Source organism: Accipiter gentilis, chromosome 4 (genome assembly GCF_929443795.1).
Source record: "Accipiter gentilis chromosome 4, bAccGen1.1, whole genome shotgun sequence".
Classification (NCBI taxonomy): Eukaryota; Metazoa; Chordata; class Aves; order Accipitriformes; family Accipitridae; genus Astur; species Astur gentilis.
Genome location: NC_064883.1, coordinates 8072522 through 8094905, shown reverse-complemented (window position 1 = coordinate 8094905; position 22384 = coordinate 8072522). Strand labels below are relative to the sequence as shown.

The 22384-nt window shown below is 38.2% G+C and overlaps 1 protein-coding gene across 4 annotated transcripts in view; it reads left to right on the top strand.

Annotated features, from left to right (window-relative positions):
• Positions 1 to 22384, top strand: part of PLCL2 (phospholipase C like 2) — a 109061-nt gene that overhangs the window by 1589 nt on the left and 85088 nt on the right. The window lies entirely within an intron of this gene.

The window sequence follows — 22384 nt, the reverse complement described above, 5'->3', positions numbered from 1 at the left end:
TGTGACAGAGGCAGGGGGATGCGCGTTGATAGATTTGGCTCACAGAGCCTTGGCTCTAGATGAAAGGATAGGCGGCTTTTTTCTTCTTCTTTTTTTTTTTTCCTGTGGTGGGGGGACTTGATTCTTTCTTTGTCAGAAGTAGACAACAGTGAGAGGATGGCTTTATACACATCCACGCTTGGGGATTGGGGGTGGGGGGAGGGCGTCGTGTTTTGAGGTTTATTAAAACAGAAGGCTCTAACTCCTGTTGGAGAAGGTGAGAGAAACTAGCTGGCTTGTAAAAAGACAACATGGGCACCAGCCTGGCAGGGAAAGACATGGATTACACAGTATCCCTGTTATTTGGGATGCACCTGTGCAGAGCAATTTTGTGGCTCCATTGGCTTGTGTGTGTGACAGGCACACAGCAGGTGATGAGGGATTCGGGAGCTCATTGGGCTGGGGGTGGGAGAAGGTAGAATAGGGAGCATTCGTTTTGTTAAAAGTGACAGATCGTTTAACAGTAGGCTGTGTTGTACTTCACCTATAGAAACATCTTTATTTATACTTGGCTCTGCATATTCTGAATGCTAATGTTTCAGCTTGAAAAATAGGGGGAGCATCAGTGGTAGAATGCAGATTGGAGAAAAAGGAATGTGAGTGGCTTTTTAATACAATTATTTATACAAATACAGTTGTTCTCTTTTCTTAAATTCACGGTTCTGAGAGATGACACTTTTGGCTTAGCTTTCCCAACTCCACCGAAAAGGTTCAGAGAACATAGAGAAATGACTCCATTGGTGTAATGGCTGTACTGGCTATAAAATGCACAAATTCACGTACTTAAGAACTGAATTTAATCAAGATCAGCTAGATGTAAATCAAGCTAGATTTGTTGTGTTCTTAGGTATTTATATGCTTCCAAAATCAGCTGTGGTGGGTTGACCCTGGCTGGATGCCAGGTGCCCACCAAAACTGCTCTATCACTGCCCTCCTCAACTGGACGGGAGAGAGAAAATATAACAAAAGGCTCATGGGTCAAGATAAGGACAGGGAGATCACTCAGCAACTACTGTCACGGGCAAAACAGACTCAACTTAGGGAAAAAAATTTACTTTAATTTATTACCAATGAAATTAGAGTAGGGTAATAAGAAATAAAACCAAATCTTAAAACACCTTCCCCCAACCCCTTCCTTCTTCCCAGGCTCAACTTTGCTCCCAATTTTCTCTACCTCCTCCCCGCCAGTGGCACAGGGGGCCAGGGAATGGGGGTTGGGGTCAGTTCATCACATGTTGTCTCCGCTGCTCCTTCCTCCTCAGGGGGAGGACTCCTCACTCGTCGCCTGCTCCACCGTGGGGTCCCTTCCATGGGAGTTGGTCCTCCACGAACTTCTCCAGCGTGGGTCCTTCCCACAGGCTGCAGTTCTTCACGAACTGCTCCAGTGTGGGTCCCTTCCACGGGGTACAGTCCTTCAGGCACAGACTGCTCCAGTGTGGGTTCCCTGTGGGGTCACAAGTCCTGCCAGCAAACCTGCTCCAGCGTGGGCTCCTCTCTCCATGGGTCCGCAGGTCCTGCCAGGAGCCTGCTCCAGTGCAGGCTCCCCACGGGGTCACAGCCTCCTTTGGGCATCCACCTGCTCCAACGTGGGGTCCTCCACAGGCTGCAGGTGGGCATCTGCTCCACCGTGGACCTCCAAGGGCTGCAGGGGGACAGCATGCCATCTCTCCATGGTCTTCCCCACAGGCTGCAGGGGAATCTCTGCTCCGGTGGCTAGAGCACCTCCTCCCCCTCCTTCTTCACTGACCTTGGTGTCTGCAGAGTTGTTTCATGTATTCTTACTCCTCTCTCTCTGGCTGCTGTTTTTGCAGCAGTTTTTTTCCCCCTTCTTAAATCTGTTATCCCAGAGTCAGTACCGCTATCGCTGATGGGCTCGGCCTTGGCCAGCGGCGGGTCTGTCTTGGAGCCGGCTGGCATTGGCTCTGTTGGACATAGGGGAAGCTTCTAGCAGCTTCTCACAGAAGCCACCCCTGTAACCCCCCCCTGGCTATCAGAACCTTGGAACCAAATATATTCTGCCTCTCGCCTCTGTGAATCACATATTTAAGAATTATCATTGAAATCCACATTCATCGCATCATGTTCACAAACTTCAGTCACATCAACAAAAAAAGAATTCCCCACACCAAAATCAAAATAACATCATCACAGCACTGAAGAGAAGTGGTCAGTATTCACACACAATCCACCTCTCATCCCTTCACTGCAGTTGGAACAACATAAATTCCCTACAATCATTCCACTCTCTTAAAATTGTTCAGTCCATGTTTTGCCCATTCCCTCTGTTCTGTTGGCTGGATGGTAGAAAAATGTGTACAAATTCAAGGCTAGTAGTGTATCTCAAGTTGTGTTACCCTCTCCTGGACCTTGCTATAAAAACCAAGGGGAGAGCAAGGGCAGTCAGCAGTGGAACACATTTGACAGCCTGCACCCACCCTTCCTGTTTGAGCAGTAATGCTGGGCGTATACGTGTGTATGTGTGTGTGTGTTAAAGAAATTATAACAATAGACAAGGGGCAACTGAGCTTGGTGTTGGAATAACTTAATATTTACTGGTTTTGCCAGGGATTTTTTTACAGGTCCGATATTTCCTAACACTGTAGTGTTTCTTCTGTGGTAGCCCAAGAAAGATACTAGCTTTGTTTGCAGTGTGTATCATGCCATCATGCTACTTTGTAGTGTATGATTTGATTATACAGCTACCTTCTGCCTCTCTGGGGACCAAACAAGGATACAATACCTAGGGATTCGTGATATATTAAGATCAAGCAGCATGAGATAAGGAAATACGTTTTAGATTACATTTCACGAATACCCAAGTGAAGATTCTTAGTTCCTACAGAAATGATAGCACTTTGGAATATAAAATTATTCAACTTTCTGGTATTGCCTCCGATGAATACCATTTTGCAAATGTGAACGGTAATCTGTATAGCTGCTAAGAACTGATTACTACAACTTTGTGTTACAGTTTGAATAAATATACCATGAGTGGAAAAATTTGACAGCACTACCTTTAAAGTTATGTCGTCCATATTTATTTTAGATATGACTGTTATAATACTTCTGAGAAAAATCTCTTATCATCATATATACTGAATATTCTTCTGCCTCCTTAGTTCAGCAGTTCACAGGGAGTTTGAATCTAGTTGTGTAGGTCCCTAGTTTTTGATATGAAACCTTTTGGAGAATCTGGCATGAGTAGTAAACCTTAAGATGCTTCTTGTTGTCTGCTTTTGCAGACCAAAAGTCTGCAAAACACAGTGGAAAAAGTAAAATGCAGTCTGTTTTTGGAAAATGTTCTGGAGTTTTAGTAACTTACATCAGTGATGTAAAACCGCTCTTAAAAAAAATGCATGGAGTAACCTCAGGAAACAGGTCTGTCCCATGCAGATTTCATACCTTCATGCAAAACACAACATCCTTAGTTGATCTGTAAAATGCGTGTTTGTGGAATATCTAATACTTTAAATGTTTTGCCTGCTGATTACTGTATAGGCTTTTGAGTCACAAACAGAAAATTGACATTTGAATAGTAGTTCCAGTTGAGATTAAATTCTTCAGAACTGTATGTTTGTGCATGAAAATCACGTGCACAAAAATGTATTTTATTTTGGGTTTAGTCTGTGCTTCTACTGGTTGTCTGTTTGCATAACTCAGAGCACTTGCTGCTTTTTTTTCCTTTCCTTTCTTACTTGCAGTCTCTGTTATTTTTCTTTTTTTCATTGGTTCCGTATTTTTTTTTCCTATTTTTATTTATTTTATGCACCTGCATAATTTTGACTTTTTCTTTCTTGTTTGGTAGAAGAGGATATACTCTTCGAGCTTGAAGTGTCATCTAGGATGATGACAGGTGGTACAACCACTATTACTGGACAAACTAATACAATCTTCATACCATGATAGTTTACTTGGCCTTTCACTATCATATATAAGCTGCATTTAGGTTGAAAGTGTTAAAGATTGTACCCTTCATTTGTAGCAATTTTTATGGAATAGCCTATTTCATTGCTTACCTTTGCTGAACCAAATTTGAGGGCTAGGGACTGCATATCTGTGTTTATGGAGACTTTTTCACTTTCTATTTCTCACTCTCTGTATTTATGAGATTCTGATTTTTCAGAGGTGATAGTGATGACACATTGTGCATTCATGGGATTTAGGCTCTTCAGATACCTGAAGTGGTGGGGTTTTTTTGGTCACTTTTTTGGTTTTGCATAATATTTTCCTTGGTGAAACTAGCTATGGTTTCCTGTAATGTAATTTCCTACAACAGTTCGTATAATGTTCTGTAAAATGAATTTACAGTGAGTCCATCTTGCAGTTCAAAGTGGATTTAAGCATCTTATGAACTTCTCTTAGCTGCTCTGACAGTTGGCAGTGGGCTTGCCTTATTTTTGTGTGAGACTTGTTCACATCTTTCTTAAAGAGACTTTGAAGTGGTAGGAGTTTGAGAATCTTGAAGGCAGCAAATAGCATGTGGTATATGTGTTTCCTCAGAGCTGCTTGCTTCCAGGGGTCTCCAGTAAATGCTTATGGAACCTCACAGTTTGTCAAAACTATAGACCTAGACAGAAAGCGATCCAGTGGGATAAATATGTCTGTATTAGAAGAGGTGTTAGAGTAATAAAACGAGAAGAGATACATGTAGAGACCACAGTTATTTGGGAAGACAACAAAGAGAAATAGAGGGAGACAGGTGGCTTGGCATTCTGTGAGCAGGTCTGTTCTTATCAGCATGTGTCTAGAAGTAAAGTCCAGGATTTTTTTTTTTGCATGTAGTAATGCTGATCTCTGTCAATAAATCTGTTGGCCGAAAACTTAAAACAAATTTATATCTCCCTTTTTTATTCTGTGTGTAAACTCAAGCTTTCATTTTGTAAAGTCATGCACTTGCTGAGCATTGGAAAATCCTAAGTTTGAAAGTCTGTGAGAAGAGAGGAACCAAATTTAGCAGGTAGATATTCTAGGGTATAATCTTCAGCAGAGCTTTGCTTTTGAAACTAAACATTCTTATATCTGTGGCTTTGTGAGACTGGGGAGTTCTACAGCATGTGCATCAAGATCTTCTTTTTTCTTATTAAAATGCCAGCATATGTTATTATCTCATTCAATCTTTTATGATCTCCAGTTCATACTATATACCTGTTTGTATCAGGTGTACAAAATACCAACTATGGGGAATGTTACAAAGTATTTTCTACCACTGTGATTGTTTTAAAGGCTTTAATAAAGCCTTTTGTGTTCATGGTAAACTCTAAAGTAGTATTGTCAGTAGGTCTAGGTTCTCTGCAGTCCTAAATTACTTTACCCACAAAGGGATATTAGCAAGTCTTCATGGAGACCCAGGAACATATCATACATGTTCAACTTCCATCTAAAAGGATATAAAGGAGTTAGGTTGCTGGAATCAGTTTGAAGTATATGAAATTACCTCATTTTCAGTCATCTTTCATATTGGGAAAGAAACCTGTGTAATGATGCTGTTGAGATAGTTTTTTATATATATATATGTATGCATTTATGCCCAAGTAACTTTTCAATGTGCTGGACATTTTCAGGTAAACTTGATTAAGCAGTCACAGGCTCAAAGGAGCTAAGGCTTCTTAAGTTCAAAGAGAACAGACATACAGGGGAAGGAAGGAGAAAACTAGCACGTACTTTCTTTCTCCATATCCCTTCCCTTTGGAAACAAAATGCTATGGCATGACCTGAATTATTCCTAGTTACAGAAGACCTGTGTGGACGAAAGACATGAATGTCCCAACAATAGAAGATGTTTTGCTCAGAGCACACGTGCTAATTGACACCAAAGTTGGTACAATTGAGACCACAAAAAAGCGCATATATTTGGGAAACAAGGCTATGATAGTTGAGCTACTCCTACATCTTACCTTGAGCAGGCTTTCAACTAGACAACCAAAGTGTAGATTTTTCTGAGGAGCTGTTTCTGGATTTGTTTTGTTTGTTTGTTTCTTAGTTTTTTCTTGTTGATTTACTGTAGATCTATCTCATTTCTGTGGTTTGTCAGATAGTATGAGAGATCTCAGTCGCTAACTGCAGCTCCGTAAATCCTGGAGCTTTCTTTTAGAGGGTACTTTCTCTTTGAGTTGTTGGACTCTCAGCTAGATTATAGGAGGTTACCAAATACCTATCAGTATTTGTATTTCTCCTTCTTCATCCTCTACTACTGATTGTGTACTGGCTTCCTGATTTAAAAAAATATAATCTATACTTTAAAACAATAATTAACACCATATAGTGGCTCTTCCCAAGTCATGTTTTCTGTCATAAAAAAGCTGTATAGCTTAGGTATTTGCATATAGTATCATATATATACATTAGACTTATATATCAGGCAGTTTGCTACCTGCTAACAGTGACACTGGACTGAGATATGTCACAGCCACTCAGTGGGTATGTTGTGCACTGCATTTTTTATGTATTTTTATTTGCATTAGTACTTTCTGTAGACCGCAGTAATCAAATTTTTAGTTGGATCTATGTAACAAATTTAAAAAAAAAAGCGTTTGTAGAAATGTTTACACGAGGATACTCACTTTACCCAAGTTCAGCATGTAATCTAATTAGCTTATATACTATAGCACATGAAGAGAAAGTATTTTTTCCAAAAGATGACTTGGAGCAGGAGCTTAATTTGTATGAATGTAGCTTCTCTGACTTCTCTTCTGGAAAAGCTTATCTGCCTATTTCTGTCGACCAAGTAAAGAGCTTGGCTAGTGTGAGTAACAGCAGCTCCTTCACCCCTTCCACCCCCAAATCCTTAGAATATCCACAAAACATGTTCAGTCCGTTCAATGGTGAAAAATCAGTTAATGGAATTTAAAAATCATTATGAATACCTGATGAGATTTTCTTATGCCTGTTATCAGGCTTGATCGAAGATATGACTATTAGTTTAGACTTTTTTTAAACTAGGAATTAGAGCAGTGGTCTCCTACCCATGGCTCACAGATAATACATGGCATTTGGTTGCATTCATGGAAGATTTAAAAATTTAAACTGAAACTGACAGGACAAGTTAATTGCATAGTTTCCCAGCCTTTGCTCGTCCATGTGGGTGATATTGACGTCGATCTTTGTATTAATCCCACTGACTCCATTAAAAATCTGCCTTAAATAAAATTTGCTGATGTCCATCGTTCAGGGCCAAATTAAGTTAATACATGTATTGTAATACTAGTGCATTGATTCTAAAATATTTATCTTTGCACACAAATGTGGGATTGTGTACAAAATTCAGAAATCTAAATATAAATAGACTAGGAGGTAGATTTTTGGGGAAGAAACTTGTATAATAATTTGTTTAACATACCTGGAGAAGAGGAAAATATGATAAAAAGCAGCAGCATCTGTGTATTGAAGAATGTTTGAAAATAGGGATGGAAGAGACCTCAAGAGGTCAGTCTACTCTGCTCCACTGCTCTGCTATAGGATCAACTGTTAATAAATTTCAGTATGATGCTCTTTGTCTTTTAATCACCTTTTGTTTGTGATCTTTCTATGCAGAACTGCTGGGTGATTATTCCTCTTTGTATATGGGCAAAAGCAATCATCTGCAGAGTTTAAAAGCCTGCACTTGTCCTACTGACTGCATTCTAATTATTTCTGATCATATTTTCAATTTGTCAGTTTTTTTCTGATTTTAACTTACCTTCTAACTTGCATGCAGCTCTTCCATCTTCAGGTGAACAGCCAGCTTTAACTATGCTCTCATTTCCATCAATGCAATGATACGTGATTTTTTTTTCTTTTGTTAAAGGATTGTAGTTTATGGGTTTTAAATATAAGTTCAAATTCTATACTCTATGGTTAAAATAAAATTGGGTTTTTTTGCTCGTTACCACCTGTAAACTGGGCAATATGATGTTGCGGAATCTAGTTCAGAAATACAATTTATGAGAAATTATTTTTCCTTCAAAATATATTAAAACAATAGACAATAGGTACAAATTTATAATATTATTTATTATATATACCAGACTGCAGTGTTGGCATAGAAAAGGGTGCTTTGAAAGGGGCTGGTTGGTTTGTCTTTGAGGAGAGTCAGTAGCAAGTGTCATCTTACCCTGTTCTGCAGTTGTGTTTGTAAAGACTGTCATTACAGTTTTAGTTATTTGCACATCTGGCATGCCTTTTAAACATGAGGTAGTGCCATCACTGTACTTCTGCCTGTTGTAGGAGATATGTATGGAATGATCCTTTGGAAGGATGTGTTGCCTATTCTCTTCAATGCAGTACACCTCTTAATTTCTACTTAACTAGTTTCTTTTCAAGAACTGTCAGAATAGACTAATCTGTCCCTTGCTTCTGAAGACGAGCATGCCTGAGTTTGCCCACCTCTTCCCTCCTAGACCTTGACCTCGCAAAACATCAATGTTCAAGACAGTGAGGAGTGCAATATAGCATGTGACTGGAAATCAGCAGTACTGAGGCTCACAGTGTTAAATGGTGCAGCCTTGGGAAAGTTAAATAGATGTGATTCATTTCTGACTCTCCTGGGATTCCTTTTAATGTCATTTGACCCTTTGGAATAAGTAATAAAATATCCCTGAGTACTTCAGATTGTATACTGTGTTCAGGGATCTTTTCAGATACCAAACATTCATGTTCTGGAAATTGTAGTAGGTAGTTCATAAGTGCAGGCAGACAGAAAGTGCCTTTAAACAAACAAACAAACAAACCCCTTTTCAGAATAGTGGCTGAGAGTTTTATAAAATGAAAAATATAAAATAACAAGATATTAAGCTGGATTTCCAAATTTACTGAAAAAATATTTACTTTAATGAAAGAAACTTATTTGTGGATTTTATTTTGGTATAAGCAATAGGAATCTTACAAATACATAGTGGATAATTGATATTATGCATATTAGTGCCATGACTGTCCTAATACCTTTGCTAAAATGGCTGAAAATGGTTTGATATTTCCTCTAAATTACGAGATAATCATATTGCAGAAGAAAAAAGAATATCTGCCCTTTTGTTAGTAAGCACTTCCACAGAATTTTCAAGTTCTTTTTATGGTTGAGCTTCTGTGATTTTAACTTCTTTTTTCTTTCCCTATTTTCTTTTTTTTTTTTTTTTTTTTTGTCCTTTCTTCTTTACCAGCATTATTATTTTGCCTTCACTAAAAAGGGCAGAGCGTTATAAGGTTCTGTGCATGCTTTGATGTGTTAGCATCCATGTATGTGAACACATCCCCATCCTTTACTACCCTTTTTAGTGTAGGATAAGAGAGAAAGAACGATTGTGAAAGTCTGCAGCAGCAGAATGGTCTGTGTGGTTTTTGGTTCGTGAAGCACCTCTTACGATGGAAAATACTGGATGCTTTATGTATTTCATTACCTAGTTCCTGATGACAAAAGTGTTTGACATTGTCCACTGTTTACTCTAATTGCGCTCTTTAAAATAAAGTGTAAATGACACTTTATTGAAATAAAAAAAAAATTAATTTCATTGCTTAATTTTTTGTATTATTAAAGTGTAATTTGGTCTAAAAGGACAGGAATTAATCTCGCTGTCAAAGCTTTTGTTTAGGTTTTTTTCCTCCTACAAGTTATTGTTGGTGTTTTGAGGATAGGCAGTTGTTTATTGAGTTTAGGTAACTCCTGTAAATGGTACAGGAACAAGATAGCAACTTTATGTACTCTGCCATGCTTTTTCCTTTAATAAATTAGAAGCAGAATGAATATCTTTCACATACATATTGTAGAAAAAGTTAGTTTCTGAGTTGTTGGAATAATACATTCATTGCAATATATATGTGCTTACAAATACATATATTTTTGCTACATGAGGCAGGAAAACCTCAGTAATAGTTGGAAATAAATTGCTTCAGGAAATAGCTTGAATCAACCAAAACGTATTTTGCCATTTACAGAGAATGGTCACTAAATCAGGATTTTTTTTGATATGCTGATAGATTGTTGCAGAAAGCGTTTCCAGCCTGAATCCTAGAGTTAAAGACTAATATTTATGTGAAATGAGAGTGTATTTAGTTGTGGCACGTTACTACCACATAGTGGAGAAAGCTAGAGCAGACATAAGTAGTTTGAGTTTGGATAGTAGTATGTTTTTCTTGCTTTTGAAGAACCCCCAAGAGCGTTTTATGGCTTATTGGATGTACTTAATTTGTTAAACTCTCCTTTATTTTATCGTTGTTCTCCCCCGTTGTAGTAGTTGCAGTGGTTCATCTCACGAGCATTGTTTGAGGCTGACACTTTACAGCTTTAGTTCCTCAAGTAATGCATACCGTGTGCCTCACGCTTGGTCCTTCTTCAGTGAATGGCCAGCCTGATTTGGAATCTGCTCTGGGAGTGGTGGTATAGTGTGAAGGCACTGAGTGCTTTTAGTTGTGAGTGTTGTCTTTTGGTATTCTGTAGATTTAGAAGTAAGGCTGCGGAAGAATTCGTAACATGAGTCTTTTACTCTCCTGCTTGGCCTGGTTCTGGTTTGTCTCACCTTGTCTATTGTGTCACCCTGTCTGTTTGTCCCTCCCCTTCTTTGGTCTCTCCCCATCCCTCGTTCAGCTTGGCTTTTCTGCTTCAGCAGCAGAGAAACCACAGACTGGCCGTACTCTGCTTTTCTTCCTTAACAGCTAGTGGAGATCTTCTATTCCCAGCAAAGTGCTAGAACAGAGCAGAGCTCTCTGTGGGGTGTGTGCAGTACTGCAATAGTTCATGTCTGCTTTTGAATCCCCAAAAAGGAGTAACAACAAGGGAGTACAGATTCCAGTGCAAGGCTGTCAACCTTCATGATGGGTTTAAGTCCCACAGGGTTTGAGACCTGAACTTACGATGAAGGCTGACTGTGCAGCTTAGGGTAGATGCATCTGTCTCCCCCAGTCTTTGAAAGTTGCCAGCCCTCGTGAATTTAAGAAAGGCTGCCGGGGTCACACCAAAAGTCCATTTGGCTCATTAGCTTGCCTGCAACAGCAACCGCTATAAGATAGAAGAATAAATAGAAAAAGCCTCCTTTCCTGACATGTGCTCCCAGCCTTAAGTGATTTGGACCTAAGACATCGTTGCGTTTAATAATCCATATGTTTTTTTTTTTTTTTTTCCCCCCATTAATTATCTAAGGCCAGTTTGACTTTTGTAAGCTTTTCACCACTGTAAAGTCCTGTAGCAGTTTCTTAACTATGTGTTGTGTAAAGTCCTTTTCTGCCTGGTTTTACCTGGCAGCTACTGACTTGTTTACCTGCTGTCCCCTAGTTCTTGTGTTAGAAGAACACTTTCTCTATTCCACAAATGAGTTGAAAGGTGTTTGTCATGTTTGCTCTGTGTCATCTTTTTTTTCCAGGCTAAAGAATCTTAATGTGTTTATTTGTTGCATGTATTGAAGCTTTTCTGTGCTTTTTTTCATTCTGGTGCCCTTTTATGCATTTTTTTCCTTCCATTTTATTAATTTTTTGCAGTGTGGGACTAAAGTGGTATTCCAGCTGTGAGCCAGTCAAATGTGTAAATCCACTATGGCATAATGAAGATTTAGCAATATTGTGATACTAAGTTGGACTGTAATTTATTTATTTTTAGTGTTGTCATCATCAAAGATTTAAATGGTATCACTGTCACTAATTGGCAATGAAAGAGTGGTGTTAAAACCTTTTACTAAATATTTAAAACCTTGTCTTTGAAGAACTGTGTAAGAATGTCTGTGCTGGTGATGATGTTTGTGTTGGAAGTGGCTGGCATTAACATCTTTGCAGGAGACTGAAGTTCTGTTAGAAATCTTTTAACGTTATAAAGTCTTTTTATGGTGCTGGTGACACAAAACATTGCTGATCAGCACATCTAGCTTCAAGCTATGGTTGAGTACATTTGTTTGCTCACTAACAGAATAAAATGGCATGGACGTTGTATAAAGCTGAAAAATACAGTACTAATAAAAGTGCTTTCATTTTATAATAAGCTGTTAAATATGAAAGAAAGGGGACGGACCTTGTTTTTGTAAATGAAATCTGATAGTATTTTGGATGTCGTAGATTTTTAAGGTTCTTGCCCAACACTTATGTTAATGGATTATTTTATTCAATCTTCTATTTCTTTTGCTTTTATAATGTGTGAGGCTCTTTAGGAGCCCTGTGTCAGAGTCCAGAACAACCAAGAAGGCATTTCTGGTCTTCAGGAAACTCAAAGCATAACAATGAGGTCAGATAGCTTCCTGAAAACAGAAGAGCATCTAATGTTTCACCTAAGAGGAGAATTCATCTGAGGGTTAAAAAGGTTATTAAATGGTTATAGTAAGCAATGAAAGATAAAAATAATTAGAAGTTTTTAGGTCCCATGGCACTGATACAACAGCATTATCTCAGAAGGAATTCCCAACACTTTGTCACTTGAGCTGTTGAAAGTAGAAATGGTGTGAGGAGTCTGTTAGGATTCTGTTCTGAGTTTTCCTTATGATTATCTCCTTTCTGCCCCCCCCCCCCCCCCCCCTTTTTTTTTTTTCCTTCTCATTTGAAGAGGGGAATTGCTTTGTTCTTCCCTTCTTCAGAACTTTCTGGCTACTGAGAAGAGGAGTAATCCCTATTAGCCTATTCCTTCTCAGTCAGGCTGCTGTGTTGAGATGGGAGAAGAGACCTTGGCTATTCCTGAAGTCCTGAGGATTCCTGAATCCTCATGCTTTTGTGTGTCCACTTTGTGACAAAGTCCAATGCCTGACTCATCATTTCTGTGCATCACTTTCAGCAACATTATCTTTACGTAATTCTGAAGTTTCAAAGCTTCAGATAATTCTACTGCTTGCTTTAAAATGTCTGATAATGAGTTATTGTTCTTCTGTTTGAAACTGACACACAGTCAGTTGGAGTAACAGGAATAGAACATGACATGGATTTACATTGTTTTACATGTGGAAATTAATATTTCTGTCCATAAATATTGAACTTAACCTACCAAAATAGTTGTTTAGGAGTTCCTGCCTTGCCAGGAGAAAATGTACTGTTTTTGTCCTAGTAATTGCTGATGTATTTTTGTATTAGCCAGAAATCATAGCTCAAATACATACTTTCAGTGTGGTCAGCTGCAGCAAATGTATTTTTTATTCCACATCTAATCCCAAATTCTGCTCTGTCCTTAGTGGATATATAAAATTTACTATAATCATTGGGGGGAAGGGGGAAGGTAAATGGGATAAAAAAAGGGCCTTGTGATTAAAGCTTTGTCCTCTCAAGAATGATTTGCAAGATTGACCACTTGCCACAGACCTTAGAATCTTGAATTAATTTTAGTAAAAAAAAAAAAAAAAGATTCTAATGTTTAGATTTATAGTATAGTCTGCAAACAATCCCTGCATGTATTGGAAATACTCTGAAGTGAATAATTAATTACTGAATTTATTTCAGCTCTTTTCACTTTTTCTGGTGAATTAGTAAAATTACATTATGGAATACTATCAACTAAATGCATCTTTTGCTAAGTAAACATACCACCTTGTGATTTAACATAGTGCCTAATTGTGCACCATGAAATAGGTTTTATATTAATTCAGTAGAGGCTCAGAGTACTTTATCAAATGGTACTTGTGGCTGAGGTGATGGAGGAATAAGAATTTTTTGATGTGTTCTGTTAAAATACAGCATAGCTGTTAAATGTTTAAAAAGTTTTTGTATAAAACAAATAGAAGTGAAATTATTTAGTATATGAAACAGAAATGCAGAGCAACATTATGTTTTTTTATGTTTGGTTCAGAACCTTACCCCTATCTGCCATGTCAGTAAATTTTGCGATAGTCAAAATTAGCCATAGTAAAAGCTACTCCTTACTTTTTTTTTTTGTTTACTACTTTAAATATTTAGAGTACAGTTCTGTATTCTAGGAAGGCACACCTCATAACTCTTCCTTATTTTAAATGTCTGATCTGCACCACTTGTTGATGGGAATAAGTCAGGGTCTTCTGCTGCAAACTTCTGTTTGCTGCTTTGATCATAAGCCAGGTGGGCTATTGTGTGTGTTTACTTCTTTATTCCAGGATTTTTAAAAAATACAATACAGAGTGACCTCTTGGTCCATCGATTTAAAAATCTTATATAATTATTAACAATGCAGTTGTATAAACCTTCCTCTTTTTACTTGCCTAGAAGACATTGCTAACAAACTTGTGGAGGTCCTTGCAGGACAATGTAAACATTATTGGTCTTGCACTGATCAGCTGATTACACAGTTTAAAGCCCTTCGTAACCTTCCCTATCCTTGAATTCTGATTGTATTCAGGATAAAACCAATATTAGTGAATATTTCTGTCCATGAAGTTGACCTGCAGTAAGTCCTCATGAAAAGCAAGCTCATAAGCATAGTAGTAACTTCTTCAGCCTTACTCTTGAACTTCTTGGGACTCTCCAGCTGAATTTTCTTCCTTTGTTGATCCCTCAGTTGCTTTAGACAGTGTGTTCTCTTTTGCTTACTTAGATGGTTTTTCGCTTTGGTTTAACTGTAATGAAACCCTTTGAGATAAAGTGTATGAAGTACATGTTTTGCATTCCTGCTATGTTTACCTGCAGTATTCTCTAACCTTAACATTCAAAAATCACAAGTCAAGTCCTCAAACTCTGAGGTTTTTTAAAAAAAATCATAAGACATGAAAATTAATGTATTGGTTTCAGGGGTCCTTTGACTTAAGCCATTCTGCACGTGTGCCATATTTTCCAAATCTTGGCATAGGAATGCATGAATAAATATAAAATTTAAGTTTATTTGGAGATTCTGATATCTAAAGACTTTTAAGAAAACATCAAGCATCATGAGATTTGCCATAACGTTTGGAAGACCATTTGATTATTACACAGATAGCTATTATGTTGGGCAGATAACACTAGATAACAGAATATAATACTGATAAACCATTTTACTTTTTATCATTTTACATACTTGGTCTTATTCTTTTGTTTCTTTGTTTAATTGCTGTTTTATTAGCAAGACTAGCAAGGTGCTAATGTGTATTTTAAGTAGTTTCAAACTCCTCTTGGCAAAGATTTCATGAGTTTTGTAGTTACTTGTTTAATGTTTAGTTATGTTTAGGAAGAATGTTAACTGTTCTTTAAACTGATCCTATATTTAAACTATTTGTTTCAGCAATTTGAGAGCAATTACCATATATTCGGAATTGTGTTAGAATAGAGGCCCTGCAAGCTTTATCCACATACTGTGGTGATGACAGGAATCAGATGATCACAAGCTTCTGTTTAGCTGTCTGTGAAAATTTCTCTAGAGGAAATCAGGATAAACAGTTCTACAAAATTCTCAAAACTTATAACCAGTTACAGAAAACTGAGGACCTAGAAGTATACCAGTTTAAAAAACCAAAAAAGTTTTGATAGTCAAAAATTCTTAAAATGCTGTTCTTGACAGGCAAAACTTCAGAAAAAAGTGAGGCCTCAATTCAAAGCTCTTAATTTGTTACAATAGAAAGGAAAAAAAAAATAGTTCTGTATTATTTCAGGCCAGCAACTTGGCAGGAATTTAAATCTGAGTCCAAGGTTTCTGAAACCAGAGGCTTGAGAATGTTAGCAAGTTTCAGGACTGGTCATGAAGGGGAAATACAATGATTTCACAGATAGCTGGGATACAAATCATAATCAGAAAGTTTAAAGGAGTTACATGGAAAATGTGGAATTATATATGATAACAAACAGAATGAGGTGTGCGTTAAGTGTTAGTGTTGCATATGGTCCTTGTTGCTAAGTAGTAGGGCAGTTTTTGAGAGCCAGTGAAAAAAATAATGGCTTTCTGGTTGTGGGTCAGGATGTGGTCAGGGTGAGTTTTATGCCAAGAATAATGTGACTGAATGAGGCAAAATATTTTTGAGTCCTTTACCTACAACTTTGGTAGCACATAAATGATTTCAGCACGGTACAGCATTGTGGAAGGCTACTAGTCACTAGTGTTTTGTGGTGGTGTTTTGTTTGTTTGTTTGTTTTTTTTTTTTTGTTTTGTTTTTTTTTTTTTTTGTGGATGCCAGTTAATTTCTTGCTGGAAAGTGTCTTGGGAGATCTTACTGTGAGAGGCAGTTGTTGAGCAGCAGCAAAATCCCTCTGTGACTTGTTATATCATCTCTCAGTATTACTGTGTATGAAACGAATGTGACATTTCTTAATGCTTCTTCTGGAAATATGGTTCTTTTTATGATAGTTCTTAGTTTATAACATTTCTTTCTTAATATAGGCAGATTAAAATTTTGCGTCTAATATATTTTTCTTTTGTTTCTACCCTGCTTTTAATGAAAGTCACGGTCGTCCCAGGGAGGAAGCTGCATTTTCTCTTTAATGTTCCAGTGTGAAGACAAACAGGACTGCCATTCTTGCACCTGCTACATTAAGGAAAGGGAGGGAGGCAACAGTTTAGAGAAAATAAAACATGTTTGGACTTCTGTCTTACATTGCACTACTGCTCAGGAGTAAGAAACGTTCTCATCCAACTATGTTTATGTAGATGATACAGGAGAATGCTCTTCATTCACTATGTCTATGGTCATTCTGTGTGTTACACTAGCTGCAGTTCTGTGAGGCAAAAATTATGCTGCTTGAAACTTCCTTGTTTCTGTCCCTGTTGTTTTTGTAGCTTGCCAAACTCGTTACTTGTTCTAAATCAGCAATGAAAAGCCATTTCTCCTTGCCTCCAGGAATCTTTGTGTTAATTTAATTTGTTACTGTAAAACATGATAAGAAATGCACTAAAACTGTAGGAGACCTTGAACCAAACTGTTACTGAAAAATGTACTTATCTCACATTTTACATTTTCTTTCAGTGTTCACAGTAACTAATTGGGAGAAGGTGACACCTGCTAGAATTTTATAACCCTGTTTTTTTTACATGTAAGAACTAAAAAAAAATAGTCTGGTTTTAAGATGTAACTTCAACCATGAATGCCAGAAAAATGTCATGGTTTATGGGCATCTTTTCCCCAGTTCCTTGACCAAATTATTTTGAGATTCCTTACTAAAGGTATTTGTTATGCTCAACTTTTCACAATCTATTTTCCTCCAATTATTGCAAAGCTTATTAGGGCTGAGACACTTGTTTGCAATTGTATATCATAGAGAAACAAGGTCTCAGAAATCAATGTAAGGGACAGAACCATGATCAAGAAAATGTTTCTGAACAAATACTTTGGAAGGAAATCTGGCAGTTTTTCAAATAGAAGGAAATAAGCACTTGATGCAAAAAGCTGTCTTTTAAGGTATCATCATGTAACTCCTTCACTTTTAATTCCATCCACACGTTACTCACTCCCCCCTTTCTTTTTGTGTGTGTGTGTGCATGAGGCTGTGGGGAGTCTCTTCTCTGGCCCGCCTGTTATTTGAGTTCTAGTAGTTGACCGGTGTTGCTAGCTAAGAACAATAGAAAGAATAGTGTCATTTTCTTTTTCACTACTATATGCATAAAATTATTTTATTATATGTGTTTCTTCTTCTCATAGCATGCATGTCGGCTGTGTATCACTTCATATTTTTGGAACCTTTTCTTTTCTTTTAAAAGGTAGTAGCATAAAGTTACTGTCATTTTCTTGGGCCAAACTTGTAAGCTTGTTCTATTTAGTTCAATGCACAGGATTTATTGAATGGACTACTTTTATTTTTGTGGATATATGTATTTTAAGGGGAAGACCAGTTTACCAGGAAGGCAAAATATCGTATTTAATATGAGTATCATTTGAATCAAAGTTGTGGTTTTCATGCTATTTGCTCCTGATTCATAGGAATGTTCTTGATTCATAGGATTCATTGGAAGAGCCAGATGTGTGAATAAAACAGAATTCTGCTTGCCTTTAACATTGTCAATATAAACTTAAAAGCAGAGATATTTTAAATATTCCTTATTTAATTTGAGACCAATTAAAAATACTAGTTACCCTTCATGTTCATTTTGTGCCTTGGAGATGATTAACTACATGGGAAGAAAATGTTGTATTGCTGTGGTGTTCCAAATGGGCCAACTGGCTTCTGGTCCGTAGCGATACCAGTTTGCTGTTCCAACAAGCATGCATTGTTAAAAAAAACACCACAGAGCAGGTCAGAGCATAAAGGGAGAGTGTTTATATAAAGGGAAAAGGGAAAGGTACAGAGTACTAGAGTTGCACATCTCTTGAGCTCTCGTTCTTTTACACCTCATTTTCCTTTACACTTTGATACAGTCAAGGAGAAAGGAAGTGGGAGGTAGCTCAAAGCTACCTTATATTCTCCTCTCCTCCTGGGGCCAGCCACAGATGTGGTAGTAGGATCCTTGCCATGAGCGAAAGTGGCTTCATTAGTTGTTACAAAGGCTCTGTATGTTAAGTTCCTCAGTAAAATTCACTTCCATCTAGCCCGTGTTCCTGTTGGAAAAGAAAAGGTGGGTTTTGGAAGCTGTTAAACTGGTAGTTAGCAGCTAGTCTGTTCCAGTGGTGTGCTGTAAAGCAAGCATGGTGGTGCAACAATCTCCATCATTTGAAGCGGATCAGAGGCTTAAAAACTGGAATATAAATTAAAGTTGTTTATTCTCAGACACATCTTTCTTTCTTAAGCTTTCTTAAGTCTTCTGTTAAGAATGGCCTTTCTGCATCGAGCCCATCATCCTATCTCCACTGAGAGCGGGCATGCAGAAGAGTGCTTGAATGGAGGCTCTGAGAGGCATGCAAGGAAGGCAAAGCTGAAGGTCATCTAGGCAAAGGATGAGCAACAGGACAAAATAAACTGATGGGTGGGTGCCCACTGAATAGATACTAGATGGCGACAGTCTGCTCAGAAAAGTACAGGGAGTGGAGTTGGGTGGCTTGGCAAACCTGAACTCTTAATAACTGAAAAAGACAACTCAGTGCTGAATGTCGAGGCTGCCCTGTCCCTGATCCACAAGCGCTGGCTGGATTGTAGCACAGGGAAGAACAAGGTACCAAACTACCATGTTGGAGCTTCTCCAGCAACCCAGCTGCTTCACAGCGAGGTCACCTGGAGTATATGGTCACGCTAGGGCCAGTGCAGCCATCACTGCTGCCTTTGCCTCCTGGGCTGCTTTGCCCTTGAGCTGTTGTTGACTGCAGTCAAGGCTGCCAGGCTGGGGAAGCTGGGTGAGAGCTGCAGCAAAGCAGCTTTGTGAAGCCAAGCATCCAGCTGTGTGGTGTCGTCACCTCTGCGGAGTTGAGAGGCCTCCGGGAGGTGCCCAGGTGCTGTAACAGCCTCTCAAGCTCCAGAGCACTTGGAAGCAAGGACAGCATCTCCCATTGTCTCAGAAACCTTAGGGTGGAGGAGGAGACAGACAATGAAGCCCTGGTCTGTTCTTCGACTTTAATAATAAAAAATTTTGCTGCTCCTGGCCCCTGCTTTTTGCAGAGAGAAGTGCAAGTATGAAGTAAATATGTATCATTATCCCTCAATATTGACTTAGTATTTTTCAGCGACCTATTGCTCAAGGGTTTTCTGAGTCACAGGTGGTATTCTCGTATTTAGTATCTACATTTGAAGGACAGGTTTTGCTCCCATTATTTTTCCAAGTTTCTTTTTGAACCCTGTACACTTTGGTACCTGTAGCACATCCTGTGGCCCAGAGTTCTGTATCTTGAATGTGTTTGTAAGGAAAAGGTACCTTCTGTTCTTTGTTTTGAATCTGCCACCTGCTAGTTTAATCTGATGTCTCCTTGATTTTTTTTATAGGGTGAGATGGTGAGCAATCATTCCTTATTCATGTTCTGTATTTCACTTGTTAATTAATATTCCGATGTCACATTTGCTGTCCTATAAAGTAGTCATGTATGATGTGTAACTTGAAAGATTTCTTGAGATCTTGGAATCATATTTTTAACATAACAGCTGTGCAGTCTACTTGGAAAGATTTGAAGTCTTTTATTAATAATGTGCTGTGTCCCTCAGCCTCTTTTTCCTCAGTATGTGAAAGTATCTTGGCCACATCTGGAATCTCAATGCATAGGGACCTTGTGATATGTGTTGACAGAACTAGTTTATCTCATTTAACTGTAAGCCACCTTTCACCTATAGCAGACCTCTTCTACGCTAGCAGTTTATTTTGACTTTGTGAACTTGTGTGCTGCTAGTAATTTCCCACTGATAGTCTTCATTACATTGAGTTTCTGAAACATCTGTCACATCAACATCCTCACTTAAAGTCTGGCATTCCTGTTTCTCCATCTTGTTTGGCTGCATTGTTTAAATGTCTCTGTTCTGTTTTATCCTCATTCACTATTGAAGTGTAGTCACTTCCTATCTTCTCTCTTATTTGAGTATACAGTGTTACTGTGGTTCTTCCACAAAGGATTCATCATCTTAAACTGTTTGCTATTCAATCCTTAACAGCTTTTCTCAGCTATTAAAATTTAAAAGGTCACAGAAAAGTATTGAATTAAATTGCTTACACTGTTCCTTTTTGGTTTAGATGAAGCCTTCTTCCAGTATGTGCTCACTCTGTTTCTTCTCGTTTTGGCAAATCTGCTTGGAATCATTCTTCTCAGAATTAGCCTCTCTAGGGAGGTATGAACTCTATATTCTTTTATTTATTCTCCTTCCCTTCCATTCACCTCTTTTACCCATATAAAAAAAACCACCCTTAGTTCTGAAAATGATTGGAATGATTTGATGACTTCTGTGTGTGGGAGAGAGGAGGGTTATTTTCTTCATTCTTGATGTCTTTTTCTCTTTTCAAGGAGTTCAAGCTGGCCTTTTGTTAACAGAAATTGCTTGCTGGTTGAACCTATTAACAAAGTTCTTGCATTGAACTTAAGATACCTGTGACTATCTCATGGTGGGTACTGGAATTATTTCTTCATGCTCAGCAGGGGTGGGAAATGTGGTGTGTATGAGAGGTGAAAATGAACAGAAAACTCTTCAGTGATTGTCCACAGTGTTTAAGTAATATACTGATGGGAACTGATAAAATCCAGTTGATCTGGAGGGTCCTTAGCAGGTCAATCTGAATCATTTGGAACTGGAGAATATTCTGCGGCCCTGAAAATGGCAGCCCTCAGTGTTCATCCCTAAAAGCTGAGGCTGCAAGAGAGGATTTCTTCCACAGTTCCTGTTTAGTATTCAAGCTTTATTGCTGCCACGTTTTTATTACTGATTGAAAGTAAGATAAAAAGTATTTGTATTATTTCCATGCTTTTTTAAAAAATTATTTTTTTTATTGTAGATCCAAGTTAGAACATAGAACTAAATACAACCCCCAAAAACTTAAGGAAGATGACCTTGTAAGTCTGGTTGCTTAAAATGGCAGAATCTCTGCCTGGAGGATTCACAGGAATTGTAGTTTTGTTTTCAAGTAAGAATTCTTCTGTTACTTTTGATACTAGTTGGAAGCTTTGAACTCCAGTCTCTATCAAGACCTTCAGGAGAAATCTACTTTTCTCCCAAGGGAAATACAGAGAATGGTTAGTTCCTCAGAAGATTGCTGGACACATTTTCTGTCTGCAGTACTAGAAGCTGCAGATAATTTGGAAGTAGAACCTAGAAAAAACAATCTGGGCTGTGAGTGGTTAGACTAAACAAACGGCAGTTTCTGGGGTACTGAGAAAAAATTTGGAGACGCTTTGGCAACACAGCTGTTGAACAACATGGTAAAATGACTCTTTCTAACTTAAGAATCTAAAATTATTTCTGTGACTTACAGAAGTGTGTACAGGTTTAGTATCAAAATAATGAGAATACAACTCCAGAAGAAATTGAATTGGTAAGTTTTCTTAGAAGTTTATCTATTTTATTGCTTGCTCTGCAGCATTTTTCTTGGCTATTTTTTCTCTGTATTTTTGTTTTTTTTATTCTTCATATAGTTGTCTTTTAACTACAACAAGGACAGTGTTATTAATCCCAAGAAGGTGCTACTGAAGATCCTTTCAGCAGAAAACAGGGCTGGAAAGGATCATGGAAGTTACCATGTGTAGTGGGTTGACCTTGGCCAGCAGCCAAGCACCCACACAGCCGCTCACTCGCCTTCCCCTCTCACGGCCAGCGGAGAGAGTAGGAACAGCAAAAGCAAGAAAAACTCGTGGTTCAAGATAAAGACAGTTTAATAAGTAAAGGAAAGAGGAAAGAAAAACAAGTGATGCAAAAGAAATCACTCACTACCTCCCACAAGCAGACCAATGACCAGCAAGTCTCCAGGCAACAGCCACCTTGGAAGACAAGCCCTCCCCTTCTGCTAACGTGGGTTTTATTGCTGAGCTTGTTATACAGTACAGAATATACCTGTGACCAGTTTGGGTCATTTGTCCTGGCTGTATCCCCTCCCAGCTTCTTGTCCACCCCTAGCCTATTTGCTGGAGTGGGGCTAGAGTGAGGGAAGAAAGAGCCTTAATACTGTGCAAGCTCTATCCACCAGCAGCCAAAACATTGGTGTGTTATCCAC